The sequence below is a fragment of the Schistocerca gregaria genome, chromosome X, assembly GCF_023897955.1.
Source record: "Schistocerca gregaria isolate iqSchGreg1 chromosome X, iqSchGreg1.2, whole genome shotgun sequence".
Taxonomy (NCBI): domain Eukaryota; kingdom Metazoa; phylum Arthropoda; class Insecta; order Orthoptera; family Acrididae; genus Schistocerca; species Schistocerca gregaria.
Window position 1 is genome coordinate 725,696,124 of NC_064931.1, and position 19,545 is coordinate 725,715,668.

At 42.7% G+C, this 19,545-nt stretch overlaps 1 protein-coding gene across 1 annotated transcript in view; it reads right to left on the reverse strand.

Annotated features, from left to right (window-relative positions):
• LOC126297504 (phosphotriesterase-related protein) overlaps positions 1-19,545 on the reverse strand; it is a 210,946-nt gene that overhangs the window by 128,458 nt on the left and 62,943 nt on the right. The gene's annotated exons all lie outside the window — the stretch shown is intronic.

Sequence of the window (19,545 nt, forward strand, 5' to 3'; positions counted from 1 at the left end):
ATAAACTGTCATTGACCTGCAATTTGGTTTGAACAAAACAGTGTTTTATTAGGCACGATCCTATTGGAAGTGGTATCCTCTCATTTTTCTTCTATCCAGCCAAGTATAGAGGGAACTACAGTTTAACATGGACTCAGAACCACAGCAGAACTTGGCATTTTTTATATTAACAAACTGTAGTCAGAAGTAACAGAAGCAATGAGTGATAGAAAAATCTTCAGACCCACTGGGGTTCGAACCCTGTACTTTTGGATGGATTTGTTGTCTGTCAACTCGCCACTAAGGCTGGCTGTTCCAGCTGGAGCACCTATGAGCATAAGCATGCAGGAATGGAAAGAACACTCGTGCAGGTACAGTCAGGGGGCTGGGCTGTAGTCTAAGTGGCCGTTTGCTTTGACCGAGAGACCATGAATTGGGTTGGGTGAATGGCTCATGTATGTGCACAACAAGGCATCAATTTGGTGCAATCTGCACCTGCCCATGGGTGGGTTATGGGTACTCACAGTCTCCCATGTCCTGTATGTCAGCAATGGAACACTATGAACTGAGCTGTATGAGGCTTTGTTATGTCTCTTAAATTACAAAACAATGAGGACATAGATAGTATATCCACAAGGCTAGTGTAGCATTATTCATATTGGCTAGTGACACAAAATACTGTTCTGAAAATTACAAACATGAAGGAGGAGTACTTCCTATATGCCTTTAAAAAAAGTAAGCTCCTGCCCATATACAGGGTAGAGCAAATAAATGGGCCCGGACAAGTGGATACAATTGGACATGAATGTATGCATATAACCACACCCCATGACATGCACAACATGTGTACATCCACCACGTGATCCACACTGGTTCAGAGCATAGTGTGGGCTGTATCATTGTGAGTGGAGCAGTGCAAAGGGGATGATGGTACTCACAGTGGAGCAGTGAATGTTCATTGTGGAAAGTTACGTGACAGCAAAGTCATGGAAATGGTGTGGTCAGTTGTTTGCTGAGAAGTTTAATGGTGTCAAAGAGCCAGCAAAGAGTGCCATGCAATGTTTGTTCTGAAAATGTTGTCACACAGGATCTATTTGAAGAAATCAAAAAATATTCCGAAATGTGTCCACACAGAAGAAAATGTGACTGCAGTTCGCCAGGAAATGCTTCAGAGTCCTACCAAATCAACCCAATGCCTGTCACAAGAGACTGGAACATCACATTGATCATGTAGACAAATACTCCACCGGGGACCTGCATGTGCATCCCTGCCAAGTGTCTGTTGTTGATGCATTAAAACCGAAAGATCCTACTCAGTGCCTCTAATTTTGTGAGTGACTGCTCAGTGAGATAACACGGAATGTCTTGGACATGGATCTGTTCTTTACATCTTATGAAGTCTGGTTTTACCTGAGTGGTTATGTCAACTCACAGAATCATAGGTTCTGGGCAGCAAAGAATCCACATAACTTCAACGAAACATCATTGCATGATCAGGAGATTGCAGTTGGTGTGCAGTGTCACATGCAGCATTATTGGTCCCCACATCTTTCATGAGTCACTGACTTTGGCACGTTGCATTGCCAACATTTTGAAACCATTTGTGGCAGCATTAATGGAGAAGGAAAAGACCTACAGTTACATCCAACAGGATAGAGCAACTGCTCTTACAGCAGGCCGAGCCTTGGAGCACATTTACACAATATTCTTGCCTGACAGAGTAGTTAACAGGGGTCAGTCTGTTCATGACCCTAGCTGGCCACCCAGTTCACCTGATCTGTCATTGTGTGGTTACTTTGTGTGGGGAGCCCTCAAGTCTAAGATACATTGTGACCATCCTCAAAGGCTTCAAGAACTGCAGCAGAACATTTTGGATGAGACTGCAGCAGTTCCAGCAGTCCACCTTCAGTCTGCCTTCAGCAACTTGCTGACCAGGGCTAAAACTGTCAAAAAATGAATGGTGGTCACTTTCAACACCTGTTATAGTCAGGTTAGTGCTGTTATCTCCTTTCTCCACTGTGTTTCTCTGTACCCAGGGACTATGTTCTCTGGGCCACTTTTATTTGCCGCACCCTGAATAAAGGTGAAAACAAGAAAAATCCTGGAATTTTTAGGACAATTATCACTGCCTCAGTCTAATATAAGATAGAAGAAATTGTTACAAAAAAAAAGAATATTGAATTTATGTACATAAAAATTCTTAATTGATGTAACAGAGGGACTATCTGAGCTAGAAATCTATTTATCTCTTTATTTTGCTATTTATATATTTAATCCATGCAACCTGATATTACGCAGTGTGTTACAGAAGGCAGAAAAACTTGGTAACACTGTTAACATATATTATGGGAAGATTATGATATTATAATACATTGCAGCAGACTGTTTACATTAGTGTGGAAATGTTTTCCTACCTAATTTACTGAAGTGAATACAATGTAGGTGAGTGTGTGTCATGACAGGTGCTGTATGAAGGATAGTTCTGCATGCAGTTAGAAAAAGTTACTCTTTTATTTAAACACTGAATTGCTACACAAAGGGAACATGAATTAGTCTCACAAATTAATTATCCTTGGAGAAATTCACTTGCTAAATTTTATGGTGTAAGTACAGGAGCGCATGGTATGAGTTACTGCAAAAAGTTGCTCCCTCAACCCAGGGTATACACTAACAACAAAGAATTTCTACTGATGTGAGGTGCAGGATTAATTATCTCTTGCAAGGAATATCAGTGGCAAGATCAAGAACAAAAGTCATGCAACTATACCATGTGCATTAATGGCAGTAATGGGCAGACTCAGATGGTACCCAAATGGGAAGAAAATACATGCTGAATGGAATGTTTATGGTGGGAGCTTTCAGGGGAAACTCAAAGATGTGTGTCTCAATATCAAGCATGTTACCACATGACATGTCCACCGTGACAGGGGTGCAGGACTGAACTGATGCTGACACCACAAGAAGAAGATCTGGAATGAGAAAATATAGGCTGATGGAAGACTTACCAGGACCCAGTCTAACTTCCTTGAACTGTAACCAGCGACCGACCATAGTATCCAGGTAACCATTTGTGCCACAGAATTGACAGCTTGTCACGGGAGTCAGCAGGTGAAGAAAAAACTCACTGCCTTAGCAGGAAGCTGTAGTGACCTAGGAACATGTGGGATGGCTAGGGTCAATATGTGGTTAAGGGCCACCACACAGTTCCCCCCATGTGAGAGCAGAGCTCAAATGATGAGTGAGGTGGTGGTAAAAGCTGGTACCTGTGAAGTGGCATCTTGCAGTGGTGAGGCCATGGGTGGCAGTGTCGACACCATGGGTGCTGATCGTGTTACAAATACAAGCACCAGATGTTGGAGCACCGTGTAGGAGGTGGGCAGAGTGGCCAGCTGTCAGTAAAGCCAGCCCACTGCATGGAGCACTGTCACAATGCTGGTGGCAAACATGAGCATGAGTAAGCTGGCAGGACAGGGGGGATTGGGTATGCCAGGCCTGTTCGACGTGGAGCTGTCTCCAGTGCTGAGCACACAGCTGTGAGTACGTGCTGGGCACAGTTGCCAGTGCAGGGCAATGGAAGCAGGCTCACAGCAGCATTGCTTGGCGGGGCTGACAGCTGGATGGCTGTATCTGAAAGCTGAAAATGGCCATGCTAGGTACTGTAGGCATGCACTACTGGTGCCTCCAGTCTTAGGATGGGTGTTGGCAGGTCTGGGGTGCAGCACTGCAAGTGCATGAAATCACACTGCTACGGGGAAGGCAGAGGCAGTGATGTTGAGTCAGGGGTGCAATCACCTGCTGGCAGTGACAGATGTGCTTTGCATTGGGTGAAGGCAGCAGGTGTGATGGAGGGGAAGGCATGTAAACACCCAGGGTGTTGGGCATGCTGGCAATGACCAGTTCGTTGGAGGCAGTGCTGGGGTAGCAAGGTTGTTTTTCCACAGTGTCCCCAGCTTTGGTGGGGTAGGCGCATGATCCAGGTGCTATGGTGGTGAACATTCTCAGTTTGATGTCAGCAGTAGCAGTGTTGGTAGTGGTGTTGCCATTGCCATTGAGGTGGTGGGCTTCAGCCTATCAATCAAAACACTGGTAGGTGTGCCATGGAGATGCAATGTAAACATGTTGGAGTCCCACTTCAGGACCCAGTGGGGCCCATATTAGTGAGGGCAAAGTGGCGGCTGGTGAGCATCGATGTACAGCATAATGTTCATGTTTGAAGTAAATTCATCATGTGTGAATGTCCTGCATTCACCATGGTTCTGAGGAGGGTGGCCGCAGGTGGGTTATACGATCCTGCAAGCCAGTAATGAATTCAAGCAGGATGCCATCCACAGACAGGTCAGCAGGCTCTAGGAAGTTACCCAGCACAGCTAGTGGCTGGCCATAAACATGGTTAGAGGCTGACACCTCAAGGTTGGTCTTGTGAACAACACAGAAGCTTAAAAGTAGTAGCAGCATGGTAACAGACTAGTTGCCATTGTGGCAAGCAAGGGCAGCCTTCAAGGTATGGTGGCACCGTTCCACCAAGCCATTGGTGGCAGAGTGGTAGCTCGATGTCAGAAGCAGGTGCAGCCAAAACGTGCAATCCATGTGGAGTTGAAAGCAGCAGCTACCACAGTGGTGGTGACTTTGGCTATCAGCATTGCCTCAAGCCAGTGGGTGACTCTGTCCACCATGCCGAAGAGGTGTCAACAGCTGTCAGAGGATTGTAGGGTGCTGATGATGTCTGCATGAGTATAGGCAACGTGACGCCTAACATCTTGGATGACAGCAATGGGAGCTGGTAATATCAGCCAAACTTGGGGCACTGGCAGTCAAGGCTGGTGTGGTCCCAGGCACTGTAGTCCCTCTGAAGAATGCAGCCTTACGGAATGGAGTGGGCAGGAATGGGCACAGTGACACAGTTACACCAGATATTGCTGTTAGAGCTGGAAACTGATGTACATTAAAGGCAGAGGCCAGAAGCAGCACCCACGCTGAGGCAGGTCATTCTGCTAGATGGTGCTAAGTATTTGTAGTCCAGGGAAGAGGTGACAGCACAAGTGAAGCTGAGGCAGTCAGGGATGACATTTTCAATTCCAGCATCATAGAATATGTCAGTAGTAAATTCAGAGATGAACAACAGCTGCCAGAATTGATGTGGGGAGCACTGGTTAAAGTCTTTCGCTATGGCAAATGTGATCTTTGCACCATTTGTTTTTATATGATCATTTTGCTTGCTTAAATATTCAACCTGAATCTTTCCCGTCTGAATCAAACTGAGTAATATTTTCCTAGTTGAATTCTATTTCTTCTAGGTCTTTTATACTCTGATGCTCATACTTTCCTTGATATTTCCCCTAGTGGTTGCCACATGATTAATTTGCTTATCTCAGAGTATCTTATCCACTGACCTCCACAGTTTTTGCCTACTTGGTTTACATGTGTAGAAAGTTGGCAACATGTGGAGGTGAAACGTCTACACAGTTTGATACATCTTCTTTTCTATTCTTCAGTAACTTAATAATCATTTAATGCACAGGAACATCACAGAGGCCCTCAAAAATTATTTTTAAGCCATCTACACAATTACTTTATACATTATCATTCTTTTTATTAGGGGTTCAAGTGAAGTAGTGACGCTTAAAACAAGATAAAGACAGATATTCTTTCCTATTCAATCCTATCTCTCACCTCCAGGTTGGAGGGTCAGAGAGATGTGGGCAGGAGAAATTGTCCTCAGAAGAATAGGGGGTTGAGGACAAGGACAACACCCCTGCCTTGTAAAAAAAATTATTTTTACGAATATCTTAACAGAGAAAGCTAGACTGCCCGCACGTAGACACAAAAAACTAACAAACAAGGAAATGAATAGGACTCTCAAATTTGGAACATGGGCTATACATATCTTGCTGCAACCAGGAGTAATGAATAGTGTAGCCAAAGAAGTGTTGAAATTTGGATTGGAATCAGTTGCCCTCCAAGAGATAACATGGAAGGGTAAAGTAGAGAGATAGAAGCCAAATTTTTTATATTCTATTACTCTGAGAGATATGATAGACGGGTTCATTATAGCAAAAATGTGAGAAAATGTATCCTTGCCATCACACCATACAGTGATAGAATATGCACCTCAGAATAAAAGGACAATTCCATAATATGACTTTTGTAAACATATAGGGTGAGCAGAAGGATCGATGAGCATATGGTGGACTAGTTTTATGATCAGCTGCATGAAGTCTGTAAAAGGATACCTGCACATGATTCAAGAATTGTCATGGGAGTCATGGATCTCATCCATGGTGATTCTGCAATTGTCCAAGACTAAAGCATTCACTTCTGCAACCATTTCCAGTATGATGACACAATGAGCCTGTCCAGGACGAGCATCGTCTTCCAGTGACTCACGCCCATCAATGAATTGTTTGTGCCATTCCACAACACTTGAAGGACTTAGACTGTACTCATCGTACACAGCCTTCATCCGTTGATACATTTCATGTCCTCCAACTGCCTCTGCTGCCGAAAATCGAATCACTCCTCATTGTTCCCACTTACTTGCCTGCATGTTCAGTAGTGGACAATAACTTGTGTGACTACCTTCTCCTCAGTGTGAAACCACACTGGCGCTATGCAACATCAAACAGTGCTCACACGTCAGCCTCCCTACCAATAGATCGCACCACCATATTCACAGTTATGTGGTGCCACCTTATGTGTAAGGCAAAGGTAGACACACTGAACAGGTTTCATTTGAATGAACCTCATACAAGAACCAGACTGTTGCAGTGGTGGCTTGGATTATGCAGTGCATGAGCCTAACGTTGCACTGCTTCCATGATCTACATGACAATGTACTGTCATGACAGGGCCAGGTCAAGTGGCCACAAATACTGCCCACTCAGCTATGCAGTATCTGTCAATGTCCACAGCCAGAACTGTGCAGTACTCCACACATGTTGCTGACATATCCAGGACAGTTGGTTGTGTCTAGTCCTGGTGTTGCTGGGAGCTTAACTGGTCTCTTCCAGTTACAGGCCTAATGTGGTTTGACATCAGCTGAACTCCAGGGTGTCTCCAGGGCTTCACAACTCGTCACTAATGCTCCACCTCCAACCACATCTAATTTCCTGTTCAGCCACCAGCTGCCTCACATGCACACACTCTGCTAATGCAGACATACCTGTGCAGGCTACTGAGACTGCATCCTATGCTGGGGCTCTTATGTTCGCAACTGCACGTGAATGCTTCCTGCACTGGGTTCACTGCATTCAAAACTAACAGCACGCCCGGTGTCGTAGCAGCCCCTAATTCTTAGAGGGCCCACAGAACTGACATGCAAGATAGGTTACTAACTCCCTTTCAGCAGCACAGAGAGAAACATTGGCAGCAGACAGAAACAGTAACAGACTATCCAAATAAATACAGAACTACTTTGCCGGACAACATGTGACAGTTTTCCACCAATCAGAACTCATATGACTGCTGTAGCACTCTGCTGACCTGGTTTTATAAGCTCGCCTAGACTGTCAGACTGGCAGTGTTCACTAACCAGTAGGAACAGCTCCGGTCAGTACTTACGTTGGCCCAAGCCTTGTATTTACTTGCCATAGTCTTGTAGTAGCACGCTGTATTTTGTAGAGTAGTTTTAGTCAGTATTTTCTTCCATTGTCTTGTTTCCATATCTGTTTTGCTACCACAGAGTTGTGTTTTTTTTCTGCGTTTAAAACTTAGTATATGTCAAGAAGGCGTTTTTCCTTAATTGTAATAATGTGTGTTCAGACTGACTGTTAGTTTTATCCTGGTGACTGCAGCGCACTACAGTTATTGGAAAGGGGATGGGATTTTCATTTTCGAACAGAATGGCCTCCTCTGAGGAGCTTCTTCAGTCCATGGAGGAAACTCTACAGCAGATTCAGGCAATGCTCACACGTCCAGAAATTTGCTCTTACACCACAGCATTGCAAGAAGTAGCCCATAGGGTCGATACCATCACAGGTAAATTGAACACTTTGCATGTGGCTCCACCGATGTTTCTGTCTTTCAATAGTCCTGTCAAACCATGGTAAATATGTCGAATGGTTGGAACAACATTTACTGCCACATCCACGACAAAAATCGAAGTTTATATATAGCAAGAGTTGGTCCACAGGTGTATCATTTAATTCAACAATTGAACCCTGAGCAGTGTCCTCAAGATCTCTCATTTACTCACATTAAGGGCTGCCTTTTTGAGTACTTTGACACACAAATACACATCACCTCCACCCGTCAGACTTTCTTTTCTTGTCGAAAGTCTCCAGGTCAGACTTATTGGGAATGCATTACAATGCTCCAAGGTCTCTCCCACAATTGTAACTTCTAGTGTGCCAATGTCACCTGCAAGCAGTCTTATGCCTCTTCATTGATTTACGATATGGTGGTGTTTCACGCACCAGACAAGTGTCTTCAAGCTGATATTTTGAAGTTACAGGACCCGTCCCTCGACACATGTCTGCCAATCATTTGTGCATTTGAACAGTCTCACCTGCTACAACCACCGCATCTTGATCTAGCTGTTTTCCCAGTTTTCCAGTTGCCTAGCACCAAGTGGGAGCCTTGTCGATCGGTTAGCCCACTCCATGACAGCAAGTCTTTCACCTGGCTTCAATTCTGTCCAGACTGTTTCTGGTCTCATCAGAGTGCCACTCTGACAAGCAAGATGCATGGCTTGCAGCTGAGCAGGCCATATCGCTGTTGGGTGTCAGGCTTAAAAGAACATTGCGTTGATGCCACACTTCCTGCAGACACACAGGCTCATCACGAATCATCACCTCAGGATCTGGAAGCCACCCATTCAATTGACAGCCAAGAATTCTCCATTATTCCCCAGTCATGTGACTATTTTCTCATTACCAATGAGACCACGCATGTTCTGCAGTCTTTCAATTTGATACAGCATCATCCGTCTATTGTGGATGGTGCCACATACTAATGTTTGGGCTTGCCGACTTTATCCCCATACACTCATGCCTAGTGCAGTTTCAGTAATCACTATATATCTGTCGATGGCTTTTTTCCACACAAATCTCTTACAATGGCCTTTCCTTCACTGATCAGTTTTGGTGATCGGATCCCCTGGAGCTACTCATCTTCTGGGTGTGGACATTTTTGGTCATCTGGGTTTATCAGTGCAGGATGTAGTACAAGCAGTGTTGATTCTCTCATTGGATACCCTCCTTGCCCTGTTGCTCAGAAAATACGACACATTGTTCTCATCCTCCATGCCATGGGTGAAGGGTTTCACCACGCATGTTCAGCTTCTTCCATCTGCTGTTCCTCATTTTCTTATGGTCCACCCGGTCCCCTTTGCTCTCCGAGACAGGCTGCAGATCCTAGTCAACAATACCCTATGTGGCCTCTTCCGGTACAACTGCGTCCCATTTGGCATTGCAAGCACCCCCGACATTTTCAAACGTCATTTGGAACACCTCACAAGCCATGAGCCCAGGGCGGCCAATTATCTGGACAGTGTCATCGTCTGTGGCTTGTCTACGGTGGGCCTCATGGATAAGCTGGACTGGCTGTTTCAGGTTTTTTTCTGAGGCTAAACTATGTTGCCTGAAATCAAAGTGTGACTTTTTTGCGTGAGAGGTCAGCTATCTCGGGCTCAAGATCGATGCCCACGGCCTACACGCCTCTAAACTACCAAATTGTGATTTAAAACCTGCCTCCTCCCACCAACGTGAAGCAACTGCAGTCCGTCCTCGGTCAGATCAACTATTATCGACATTTTATACCCCATGCCACCGAGATTTCAGCACCCCTGACAGGGCTATTGCACAAGAGTGCACGTTGGGTTCAAATGGTTCAAATGGCTCTGAGCACCATTGGTCTTAACATCTGAGGTCATCAGTCCCCTAGAACTTAGAACTACTTAAACCTAACTAACCTAAGGACATAACACATATCCACACCCAAGGCAGGATTCGAACCTACGACCATAGCGGTCACGCTGTTCCATACTGAAGTGCCTAGAACTGCTCGGCCACACTGGCCGGCCTGCACATTGGGTTTGGGACATGGCGTGTGAGCTGGCTTTCACAAGTCTCAAGTCAGCTCTCTCCCGCACTCCTTGTCTGGATGCTTATGATCAGTATCTGACACTCATTGTCGCCGCCGACGCCTCGGACTATGGCCTGGATGCGGTCCTCTCACAAGTGGTCATCGCCATTGAGGGGCCGATGGTTTTCACATCCGAAAAATTGACCGCCACTCAAAACAAATACAGTCAAATTCAAAAGGAATCTTTGGAACTGATTTTTGACCTGATGAAGTTCTGCAGTTTTGTGTATGGTAGTCATTTCACACTGCAGACTGATCACAAATCTTTGGTTTCTTTGTTTCACACAGGTGCTGCAGTGCCCACCTGGGCTGCACGCCACCTCCAGCATTGGGTGGTCTTCCTGGCGATGTTCGACTTTGATATTATATACCGCAGGTGGACCATGATTTAGACAATTCCCGCTTCACTTGTTTCCTAGTGGACCCAGACGTAGACACAGCTCTGCATGTGTTTCCATTCTATGTCAATGCAGTCCAGTGGGCCACCACTCAGGATCAGACACTACATGCTCTCTGCTGCAAATTTGTTTCTTGTTGGCTGACCAGTTGTCATAGTGTCCAATTCCGAGGTCCAGCAGTTTTGGGATCATTGGTACAGTCTCTTTTTCCACAGTGGCGTTATCCTTTTGCATAGTGATTCCGACATTCCTCAGGTGGTCATATTGCATACGTTGTGCTGCCGTCCTGGCCATTGGCACATCATCCCCAACAAACAGCTGGCCTGCCAACAACGTTATTGGCACGGCATGGGTGAAGACATTGCCTCCCTCATGTGAGCCTGCACCATGTGCTAAACACGTCAGGCAGCACCTCTGAGCCAGTATTTTTCATGGCCGGATGCTGCGGCTCCATGGGAACGTCTCAATTTGGATTTTGCAGGTATGTTTCATGGCTCTCAGTGGCTCCTAATGATCAACTCTGGGTTGGGATTCCCTTATGTCTCCCACATGATGAACACCACTTCTGCTGAGACTATCAACACTCTCTGGCACGTCTTTGCTGTCGAGGAACTCCCCAAAACAATTGTTACGGATAATGGTCCACAGTTTACTTCAACCGAGTTTGTGCAATTCTGTACTGCCATTGGAATTTCCTTCGTCCATACCGCCCCATTTCACCCTGCATCAAACACCCAGCCAGAAACTCAACCTCAACCAGCTTCGCCCCTGTCTGGTGGACCACGATGCACCAAGGGAGTTGCCAGTGCCTTTCAGCGACCAACCTGTGGCGGAACCTCTGTTTCCATCCCTGCCTCAGCCACTGCCTCCACCACAAGCTGCCCATGCTGCATAGCTGCCTCCTGCCCCTGCCAGCCACGAACCTATGGACATCGACCAGCATGCCCCTCCTCCTATGGATGTTTGTGGTGCTGTACATTCTCTTTCCTCAGGGGGAGAAATGATGAAGTGGCCCCTTGTTGTTACAGGGCCTACAGAACTGACACACAAGATGCTTTGCTAACCCCCTTTCAGCAGCACAGAGAGAAACATCGCCCCCGGACAGAAACAGTAACAGACTTTCCAAACAAACAAGGAACTACTCCGCCAGATGATGTGTGACAGTGTTGCAGCAATCAGAACTCATATGACTGCTGTAGCACTCTGCCAACCTGGTTTTATAAGCACACCTAGACCATCATACTGGCATTGTTTACCAACCACTAGGAACAGCTCTGGCCAGTACTTATGCTGGCCCTAGCCTTGTATTCACTTGCCGCAGTCTTGTAGTAGCATGTTGCATTTTGTATAGTAGTTTTGGTCAGTGTTTTCTTCAATTGTCTTGTTTCCTTATCTGTTTTTCTACCACAGAGTTGTGGTTTTTTTCCTGCATTTAATACTTAGTGTATGCCAAGAAGACGTTTATTCTTTAATTGTAATAATGTGTGTTCAAACTGACTTACTTCTTTCCTGCTGACTGCAGGACACTACACCCAGCTTATACCAGTGTTAACTGGCACTGCATGCCTGTGTCTGTAGGCCTCACACAGCTCAACACTCACAAAGGTGCTGACATAGCTTCTTCTGCAGCTGTCTGTCCAGCTAGATTCTTTGTGGTGGTGGCAGTCACCCACTGAAGTGCACTGAGCCAAGGAAGCACCGCTTCACAGGGCCAACATGCACCACTGGGTTGCTGACTAAATCAAGACAATGCATATAGCTTCTGTGTGAATTATGATTAATAAGCTTCTTGTTATTATCTCTCTGTCTAGATGATGGGCAATCACCTAGTTCTATGTACCTGCTACCCCGTCAACCATCTTCCAACATAATCATGACCTGCTATGAGGTTAATAAATGCTCAAGCTATTCTGACCCAACTACAATACAGTTCCACAAATTACTTAAAAATACACCAGTGTAGTTCAGGGAGATGGCCTCCAGTGCATCCTTCATACTCTTCTTAAAGTAAACTTCATTAGTTAAACTTTTTATGATTGATGGTAAGTTACTGAAAATGTGTGTTCCTGGATGGATAATGGAGGCCTTCCTGGCCAAAGTAAGTGACTTTAAACCTTTGTGCAGATTATTCTAATTTCTATTATTGATTCCATGAACTGAGCTGTAGGTCAGAAAAAGAGAGGTGTTATTTGTGACAAATTTCACTAAGGAACAAATATGTTCGGAAGCAGTAATAAGTATCCCAAATTCCTTGAACAAACCTATGTAGGCCATTCTTGAGTTCATGCCACAAATAATTCCTATTACATTTACATATGTCTCGAGTCAGAAAATTTTTTCTTTGCTCGATGACTTACCCCGAAAAACAATCCCATGTGACATTATGGAATGAAAGTATGAGAAGTGTGCTAGCTTTTTTATTTTACTATCTCTTATGTCTGTCAACATCTACATTATAAATAAAGATTTGTTTCAGAATTTCAGCTGTTGTGTGGTACATTCTTACCAACTGAATTTATTGTCAAGGTGTTAGTTAGTAACATGATCCATGGATCATTTGCACGATACATCAAAATGATGTGGAACTAGTCATTATACATACATGTTACTAATTAGTTTGTACATACAGTGACATTCCAAACATTTCTAATTCTTTTTCAAAAAGAAAAAAAAAGGATGTACCTTTTACACAGGAGAATAATAAAAATTCTTCTACAGATTAGTAGGAGTTGTCAAGAAGAAACTTCCTCAGTTTGTTATCAAATTATACTTTGCTGTCTATCAGACATTTAATATCAATGATCAAAAATTTTTGTTGCAGCATTGTGCACCCATTTTTGGGATAAAGACAACCTTAATGTAGAGTAATGAATGCCATTTTTCCTTCTGGCCTTCAATTATGTATGTCATTGTTCCTCTTGAATTGTAGTGGATTATTTACTACAAGCATGAGGGAATAAATATACTTTAAAGCAGTAGTCAGAATGCCCAACTCCTTAAACAGATCCCTACAAGATGATCATGGGTGAGCACCACATAATATTCTCACAGCACATTTTTGTGCAATGAAGATTTTCTTCTTTAAAGGTGGGTTATCCCAGAACATTATTCCATATGATAATACTGAATGAAAATAGGCAAAATACTTCAACTTACTGATTTGTCTTTTTCCAAGATTTGCAATGATTCTAAGCACAAATGTGGCTGAACTTAGTTGTTTTTGGAATTCCAAAATGTGTTTTTTTTTTTCCAATTTAAATTCTGCGCAATATGGGCCCCTAAAAATTCTGAAGTTTCCTCCCTATTTATTATGTCCTCACCATGTGTTGCACTTATCACTGGTATAGTACCTCTAGATGTGCAAAACTGAATACATTGGGTCTTTTTAAAATTGTGTGTGAGACTATTCACAGAAAATATAGTCAATGATACCATTTCTTCTGTTTCTGTATGTATACTTGGACTGATTACAATACTACTAGTGTCGTCTTCAAAAAGAAGTAATTCTGCTTGTTGTAGTCTAGACGGAAGAGCATTTACATAACTGAGGAAAACTTGAGGCCCTACAATTGAACCTTAAGGAACCTCGTATGATATTTCCCCCCAGTCAGAATTACATCCCTGGACTATATTGCTTGAATTAATAAGTACAACTTTCTGTATTCTTTTGGTTAGATATGGCATTATCAATTGGCTGGCTATACCATCAATCCCATAAAATGTTGATTTATCTAGAAGAATGCTATAATTCACACAGTCAAATGCCTTAGTGAGGTTGCAGAAAATATAAACAGGTGACGTTTTATTATTTAAGCTGGTTAGTGAGCACATAAACGGCATTGTAGCTAGACCAACTCTTCTGAAACCCAAACTGTGATTTGCTAAGGATATTATAGTTGGCAAGATGTGATACTATTCCAGAATATATCACCTTCTCAAAACTTTTGGAGAATGAGTCAGTAATTATTGACATATCCCTTATCTTTTTTAAAGAGAGGTTTAACAATGGAATATCTCAATCTCTCTGAAAAATGACTTGAGTTAGTGATGCATTACATATTTCAGATAAGATAGGGCTTATTACATCAGAACAAATTTTTAGTACACTATTGGAAACACCATCAAAACCAGATGAGCTCAAAAATATGGGAGAATGTATAATTTTCTAATTTCAGAAGGAGACACTGGGGATATATTCAGATGACTGAATTTTATGAAATCGAACAATGGAAACTCCAGGTAGAAATATCAACAATGTAGGTAAAGATAGATTGCTACTTATTGTCAAGAAGTCTCATCAAGTTGCAGACAGTCTGAACTGTTTGTCCCTATGCTTTATACTATATTTAAGAAATGATTATTAAATGCATTTGCTACCTGTACCTCATCATTTATAGCCCTTCCATTCAGTTCAGCAGTGCTGTTGGGTTTTTCTGGGGGTGGTTGTTCTGTCTCTCACTTCATTACATTCCACATTGACTTAGTCTGTTGTCGGAAGTACTGATTTCTGACATTATGTGCATGTTCTTTGATTTCTTAATGACCTTTATTAGTAATTGTGAGTATTTTTGTAGTGTGCAACTGTTGCAGGATCCCTACTTGTTCTTGTCAAAAGACACATTTCTCATTTCCTTTCACATGATCCTTTAATGCCTCTAGTGATCCATGGTTTTTTACCTAGCTGTTTAGCATCCCTTCTGATTACTTTATGTGGAAAGCTATTTTCAAATAATGATATGAATTTATCATGGAATAGATTAAATTTTATGTTAGCATTTGGTTCATTATATGTTACATCCCATGTCATCTCTTGTACACTATTCTTAAAAACATTTGTCCTGGATTCATTAATTATTCTCACTGATTTCCACTGAAGAGTATCCATACTATAAGGTGCTATGTTATTTATCCTAACTAACTGTGTGTAATGTAATCCCAATAATTTAACACTGTCCACCTCTTATGTCTGCTTGCCATATCTGAGACATATACGGTGGGACTGTAACCTACCACAAGTTCTGAATTGCATGTAGTGTGCCTTTTCAATGTTTAGAGAAAGTAACTGGTTGTTGTTGTTGTTGTTGTCTTCAGTCTTGAGACTGGTTTGATGCAGCTCTCCATGCTACTCTATCCTGTGAAAGCTTCTTCATCTCCCAGTACCTACTGCAACCTACATCCTTCTGAATCTGCTTAGTGTATTCATCTTTTGGTCTCCCTCTATGATTTTTACCCTCCACACTACCCTCCAATAATAAATTGGTGATACCTCGATGTCTCTGAACATGTCCTACCAACTGATCCCTTCTTCTAGTCAAGTTGTGCCACAAGCTCCTCTTCTCCCCAAAGCTGGTTAGGAAGCATTAATTAAGTCCATGGAAATATCATGAATCAACCTTTCTAAAGCTATACTTGATTTTCAGCTTATTTCAACATTTGTATCATCAGTAAACAAAACAAACTTGGTATCTGGTAACGCTACTTGTGAAAAATCAAGGGCCCTAAAATGGAACCTTGTGGGATGTATCATGTAATTAGTTCTCAGTTGCATGATGACTGACAACTTAATACAGAATCCTTTTCTATTGACACCCTTTGTTTCTGTCAAAGATATGATCTGTCTTTAGGGGCAGTTCCCCACCCAAAGGCCATGAGGCTGCTCTGAACCTAAGTCCCTTCCTCCACTCTCTTTTGACAAGGCCATTGGCAAAAAGAGGATGAATCCTTATATTAGAAATTTTTAGTTGCCACAGATGATAATTTTATTCAACATCCAAGCAGTGGCTGGTCTCAAACTTGAGACCCAGTATCTCTGGATTAGTAGCCAAAGACAATGCTCCCTGCTCTGTGCTGACCTCTGCTTTTTTATGACAATGGCATTCAGAGATTTTCCATCTATGAATCAGACTGGTAATTATTGTAAATGATCATTCTTCATCTTTTCTGCACTCTTTGGTTTGTGTATTTACACATATTTGATGCAGAAATAAATTTAGCACCAAATATTAATGTTCAAATTAATAACTCCTCCGTAATGTCCATCTGCATGATAGCTTTTTGTCTGCTTTACAGTACAAAAGTTTTCCTGATTTCATTGACAACTGTGGATGATGCTAATGTCAGGGAGTACCTGTGGAGAGGCCAGGACAACTTTTAGTTCCTAATGAGAGACAGCAGCATTTTCAGTAGTTGCAGGAGTAAAAGCCTGAATGACTGACTGATCTTGCATTATAATACTAGTCAATGGCTAAAACCAAGGGAAAACTAAAACCATTATGTTTTCTGCTGAGAGCATTCAGCTTACTGTAAGGCTTAATGATGATAGCACCTTTCTGGGTAAAATATTCTGGAGATAAAATAGTACTCCAATTCAGATCTCCAGGTGGAGATTACTCAGGTGGATGTCATCACAAAAAGCAAAACTGGCATTCTTTAGGTCAGAACATGGTACATTAGAGCCCTTAATCAGGTAGCTAGTCTAAAAATTTTAAAAAGGGAAATGGATAGATTGAAGTTACATATACAGGGTGTTTCAAAAATGACCGGTATATTTGAAATGGCAATACAAACTAAACGAGCAACGATAGAAATACACCGTTTGTTGCAATATGCTTGGGACAACAGTACATTTTCAGGCAGACAAACTTTCGAAATTACAGTAGTTACAATTGTCAACAACAGATGGCGCTGCGGTCTGGGAAACTCTATAGTACGATATTTTCCACATATCCACCATGCGTAGCAATAATATGGCTTAGTCTCTGAGTGAAATTACCCGAAACCTTTGACAACGTGTCTGGCGGAATGGCTTCACATGCAGATGAGATGTACTGCTTCAGCTGTTCAATTGTTTTTCAATTCTGGCAGTACACCTGGTCTTTCAAGTGTCCCCACAGAAAGAAGTCACAGGGGTTCATGTTTGGCGAATAGGGAGGCCAATCCACGCTGCCTCCTGTATGTTTCGGATAGCCCAAAGCAATCACACGAGCATCGAAATATTCATTCAGGAAATTAAAGACGTCGGCCGTGCGATGTGGCCGGGCACCATCTTGCATAAACCACGATGTGTTAGCAGTGTCGTCTAAGGCAGTTTGTACCGCCACAAATTCACGAAGAATGTCAAGATAGCGTGATGCAGTAATCGTTTCGGATCTGAAAAATGGGCCAATGATTCCTTTGGAAGAAATGGCAGCCCAGACCAGTACTTTTTGAGGATGCAGGGACAATGGGACTGCAACATGGGGCCTTTCGGTTCCCCATATGTGCCAGTTCTGTTTATTGATGAAGCCGTTCAGGTAAAAATAAGCTTCATCAGTAAACCAAATGCTGCCCACATGCATATCGCCGTCATCAATCCTGTGCACTATATCGTTAGCGAATGTCTCTTGTGCAGCAATGGCAGCGGCGCTGAGGGGTTGCCGCGTTTGAATTTTGTATGGATAGAGGTGTAAACTCTGGTGCATGAGACGATACGTGGATGTTGGCGTCATTTGGACCGCAGCTGCAACATGGCGAATGGAAACGCGAGGCCTCTGTTGGATCACCTGCTGCACTAGCTGCGCGTTTCCCTCTGTGGTTGCCGTACGTGGTCGCCCTACCTTTCCAGCACGTTCATCCGTCATGTTCCCAGTACGTTGAAATTTTTCAAACAGATCCTTTATTGTATCGCTTTTCGGTCCTTTGGTTACATTAAACCTCCGTTGAAAACTTCGTCTTGTTGCAACAACACTGTGTTCTAGGCGGTGGAATTCCAACACCAGAAAAATCCTCTGTTCTAAGGAATAAACCATGTTGTCCACAGCACACTTGCACGTTGTGAACAGCACACGCTTACAGCAGAAAGACGACGTACAGAATGGCGCACCCACAGACTGCGTTGTCTTCTATATCTTTCACATCACTTGCAGTGCCATCTGCTGTTGAAAATTGTAACTACTGTAATTTCGAAAGTTTGTCCGCCTGAAAATGTACTGTTGTCCCAAGCATATTGCAACAAACAGTGTATTTCTATCGCTGCTCGTTTAGTTTTTATTGCCGTTTCAAATATACCGGTCATTTTTGAAACATCCTGTAGCAGGAATTTGTGAAGTGTGGTGGTACGAAGAATGAAACATCTGGTCAGGTGAGTGCAGGCTTATCAATGTAATATCCAATAGGAGTAATACAGGAGTAGGCCTAATAATGAATTAAAAAATAGGAATGTGGGTAAGCTACTGTGCACGGCATAGTGAACTCATTATTATCGCCAAGATAGACACAGAGCCAACACACGCCACAGTGGAAAAAGTTTATTTGCTAATTACCTCTGCAGATAATAAAGAGACTGAAAGAATGTTTGATGATATAATTGAAATTATTCAGAGAGTTAAGAGAAATGAAAATTTAATTATGATCAGTGACTGGAATTCAGTAATATGGTAAGAAAAACAAGGTAGGAACTATTTGGCACAGAGCATGATTTAATCATTGCTGACACTTGGTTTAAGAATCATGAAAGAAGGTTCACACATGGAAGACACTTGAGGACACTGTAAGGTTTCAGATAGATTATATGGTGCCAAGACAGAGATTTTTAAAACAGATTTTCAGTTGTATGAGGTTTCCAGAGGCACAGGTCGACTATGATCATAATTTATTGGTTGCAGATTACAGAAAAAAACTGATGAAACTGAAAAAAGATAGGGAGGTAAGAAAATGGGACATGGACAAATTGAAGGAACCAGGGTTTGTTGAGATTTCAGAGGGAGAGTTAGGCAACATCGGACTGAGACAGGGAAAATGAAAATAATAGAAGATGAATGGGTAGATTTGAGATCAAAAGCAACAGAAGATCACATAGGTAAAAAGACAAGACACAGTAGACCTCGCTGGATAACACAAGAGATATTCAATGTAACTGACAAAAAGAGGCAATATAAAAATGCAGCAAAAGAAGATGGCAAAAGGGAATGCAGATGTCTAAAAATGAGACTGACAGAAAGTGCAAAGTGGCCAAGCAGAAATGGCTAAAGAACAAATGCAAGGCTGCAGAAACATGCATTGCTAGGGGAAGATGCCACCTATATAAAAATTAAAGAGACCTTGGTGAAAG